At 42.3% G+C, this 4,289-nt stretch overlaps 1 pseudogene; it reads left to right on the top strand.

The window, feature by feature from the left end:
- Window positions 1–358: 358 nt before the first annotated feature.
- LOC102240671 lies at window positions 359–1,096 on the top strand (annotated as a pseudogene).
- Window positions 1,097–4,289: the final 3,193 nt, after the last annotated feature.

The raw sequence follows: 4,289 nt of genomic DNA, 5'->3' as shown, positions 1-4,289 counted from the left end.
AAAATATGATTATCAGGTGGATAAGAAGTCAGTCATAATAATAATAGATGCCATTTACTGACCACCATCCACAAAGGTCACAGAGCTAGAACATGCGAAATATAGGGTCTCTGGGCCTCCCAGGTGGGGACTCTGTGCCTGCACCCACCCGACCACTGCCCACATTCCCAGCTTGGTGGTGGTCCCAGGGGGCAGTCTGGGCAATCCATGGGCAGCAAGCAGTGAGGGTCACAATGACAGATGATGGCGAGTAGCAGCACAAGGACCTGGAGGCTCTGGAGTTCATCTACCCAGACTTCTTTACAGTATTAGCAAAAAATGCTCCCAGCTTCACCATTACTATGACATCTACGTATTCTCCCAGCAAAATCTAGAAGATAATGATGTCTCAGGCATTTGAAATTATTAGCATTACAAGCAGAAGAAAACCTTGGTATGGTGAGGATCTTTACTTTCGTGACAGCTGTGCAAGAAAATTAAATGATAGAGTGGATCAAATTTAAAAACCAGAAGCAAAAAGAAAGAAAAAGAGCACAAGAAACTGAAAAACAATTATTTTATGGCACTCCTGGTACAATTGGGAATTTCTTAAGTTGGAAAGCAAAGTCTGATGCAGAACTCTTAGAAATTTTAAAAAAAGTGAAAGTAGAAAAACAAGCAAGAAAAAATAAATTAAGCCCTACCCGGTTTGTTCAGGGGATAGAGCGTAGGCCTGTGGACTGAAGGGTTCCAGGATCAATTCTGGCCAAGGGCACATGCCTGGTTGTAGGCTCGATCCCCAGTGGGGGGCATGCAGGAGGCAGCCGAACAATGATTCTCTCTCATCATTAATGTTTCTATTTATCTCTCCCTCTCCTTTCCTCTCTAAAATCAATAAAAATATATTAAAAAAATAAAAAGGAAATTAAGTGGGAAACAGCTATTTGAAACAGATCATAATGTTGACACATCTGATACTCAGTTCTTAGAGGATGCTGGAAATACTGTGGAGGTAGATGAGTCTGTGTTCCAGGAAATGGATGACTTGGGGCTGGAAGATGGTGCGGATGATTCAGAATACAATCCTGCTGACCCAGAAAGTGACGTGACTGATTAATGGACTATCCCCGCCTGCAGAGAGGCTGACTGCCACCGCAACTGTGGCAATGCTGGCAGACTGTTGATTTTCCTCTTTTTTTTTCTAAGAAAAAATAATTTTCAAAACAATATTCTTTTGACAGCTTTCATCATTGAACTTAATAAGCTGACCTTAAATTTTCAAATAAAAAAAGAAAATGGGGCAATAATAGAATTAATAGTGTATTCAGTTGGTGTTATCCACAGTAATCAGAAATCTTTAAAAAAAAATCCTTAAGCATGTAAAGATAACTTATATTGGGAGAATGGAACCCTTTCATTTGTTTAGAAATTTTGAATTCCTTTTTCATTGAGATGATAGGTTTTGTGTATATTAAAAAGCTTACTTTTCATCTCTTAAAATTTGAAGAAAATACAAAAGCACTTTTGCTTTTCCTATGCTTCAAACATCTTCTCTGGCCTTTCCCCTTTACCTTCTTTTTAAAATATATTTTATTGATTTTTTACAGAGAAGAAGGGAGAGGGATAAAGAGTTAGAAACATCGATCAGCTGCCTCCTGCACACCCCCTACTGGGGATGTGCCTGCAACCCAGGTACATGCCCTTCACTGGAATCGAACCTGGGACCCTTGAGTCCACAGGCCGACGCTCTATCCACTGAGCCAAACCAGTTAGGGCGCCCCTTTACCTTCTTACTTTAGAAAAACCAGTGAATAAAATCCCCAGTGTAGTCAAGTATTCTCATTGTTTGAGAAGAACATAACTAAACACTACTTTTGAGATCTATAAGAGCACATGGGACAAACAGTGGATCAATAGGTAAATAATGTCTATATATTTGGTTTTTTACACTTATCCATTATTTCTGTATATATGAACACACATTCACATAGATAGACAGAGGAGATTTTTTCTTAATGTTTTAGCTGTATTATATTTTCTGTATGATTTATTTTAAAACTTTCTATTATTGGATATTTAATAAAAGAGTGAATTAATTTCTGACATCTGTATATTGCTTGATTATTTCTTCTTGGGACTGAAGGCAAGAGAAGGCAGTCAAGGAAAGGGACATAGAATGAAGAAATGCAATTTGGTTCTGCCAAAGAACAATCATTGATTGTGATAGATGAGATTTTGTTTCTGTTTTTAATTGTACTAACTTCTGTCAAAGTAAACATTCGGGTTCATCATATATGAGTATGAAAAGAAGTAAACTTAACATTTTGAACTTGATCCTATCAAATTACAGAATATAAATGATATATTTCTGAAGGGAAAAAATGGTAAAGTTAAAAGTTTCTCCCAAATATCTTAGCATCTATAATTCAGAACTTCCACAACTACAACATAATTCATTTTCTACAAACCCATAGCAAAAATAGCAAATCTTGTTCTGCATACTTACAGGCTTCCTATCTAAATAACATCAGTAGCAGTTCTACAGATGACCTCATTTTGAGAACCGACTTGAAATATTAAACTGTAGAAACTGCAAACAACTCCCAGCATCCCAAGTGATACATACAAGTGTGCGCTGAGTGGTTGAGTGGAAGGGGATATGACACACTGTTTTTGAATATGTCTACACCATTGCACCAATTATGACCTCTATCACTGCAGTGTTTCTGACTCTTGGTTAAGGGAAAGCAATCATTCTGGCAGTTTAAATTCTGTAAATATAGAAATACTTTAACAACATGAAGTAGTTGGACAAGTCATCAGTAACTTTAGACATTATGATGACAAATGTTTGGTTTGTTGATCATTTCTTTTCTTACTGTAAAATACAAGATATGAGGAGCCTGCAACCACAGTAGTGCCCTTGACCAGAATCAAACCTGGGACCCTTCTTCGGTCTGCAGGTCAATGCTCTATCCACTGAGCCAAACCAGTTAGGGCCCGAGGATATTTTTCAATTGATTTTTAGAGAGTGGAAGAGAGAGGGAAAGATAGAGAAATATCGATGTGAGAGAAGCAAATGGGTTGGTTGCCTCCTGCATGAGTCCTGACCAGGGCCTGGGCTGGGGAGGAGCCTGCAACCACAGTAGTGCCCTTGACCAGAATCAAACCTGGGACCCTTCTTCGGTCTGCAGGTCAATGCTCTATCCACTGAGCCAAACCAGTTAGGGCCCGAGGATATTTTTCAATTGATTTTTAGAGAGTGGAAGAGAGAGGGAAAGATAGAGAAATATCGATGTGAGAGAAGCAAATGGGTTGGTTGCCTCCTGCATGAGTCCTGACCAGGGCCTGGGCTGGGGAGGAGCCTGCAACCACAGTAGTGCCCTTGACCAGAATCAAACCTGGGACCCTTCTTCGGTCTGCAGGTCAATGCTCTATCCACTGAGCCAAACCAGTTAGGGCCCGAGGATATTTTTCAATTGATTTTTAGAGAGTGGAAGAGAGAGGGAAAGATAGAGAAATATCGATGTGAGAGAAGCAAATGGGTTGGTTGCCTCCTGCATGAGTCCTGACCAGGGCCTGGGCTGGGGAGGAGCCTGCAACCACAGTAGTGCCCTTGACCAGAATCAAACCTGGGACCCTTCTTCGGTCTGCAGGTCAATGCTCTATCCACTGAGCCAAACCAGCTAGTGCTAGAACTTTATATTATGTAACTATTAGAGGCCCAGTGCACGAAATTCTTTCATGGGGGGCGGGTCCCTCAGCCCAGCCTGCACCCTCTCACAATCCGGGACCCCTCAGGGGATGTCCAACTGCCAGTTTAGGCCTGATTCCTTCAGTCGGACATCTGGCAGTTGGACATCCCTCTCACAATCTGGGACTGCTCGCTCCTAACTGCTCACCTGCCTGCTCGCTCCTTACTGCTCAGCTAGTCGCTCCTTAGCGCTGCTATGGAGGCAGGAGAGGCTCCTACCACCGCAGCTGCGCTCACCAGCTGTGAGCCCTGCTTCTGGCTGAGCAGCTCTCCAGGTGTGGGAGCGCACTGACCACCAGGGGGCAGCTCCTGTGTTGAGCGTCTGCCCCTTGGTGGTCAGTGCGTGTAATAGCGACCAGTCATTCCAGTCATCTACACTAATAAAAGAGAAACATGGTAATTGGCGTACGAACTACCCTTCCCATTGGCTAATCAGCATATCCTTATGCAAATTAACTGTCAGCCAAGATGGCGGCCGGCAGCCAGGCAGCTGGAAGCGAACATGAGGCTTCCTTGCTCCAGTGACTGCAGACTCCAACGTTCCCCGCCTGACTTG

The sequence above is a fragment of the Myotis brandtii genome, unplaced genomic scaffold (assembly GCF_000412655.1).
Source record: "Myotis brandtii unplaced genomic scaffold, ASM41265v1 scaffold548, whole genome shotgun sequence".
NCBI classification, from domain to species: domain Eukaryota; kingdom Metazoa; phylum Chordata; class Mammalia; order Chiroptera; family Vespertilionidae; genus Myotis; species Myotis brandtii.
This window is presented reverse-complemented; position numbering and strand designations above follow the sequence as displayed.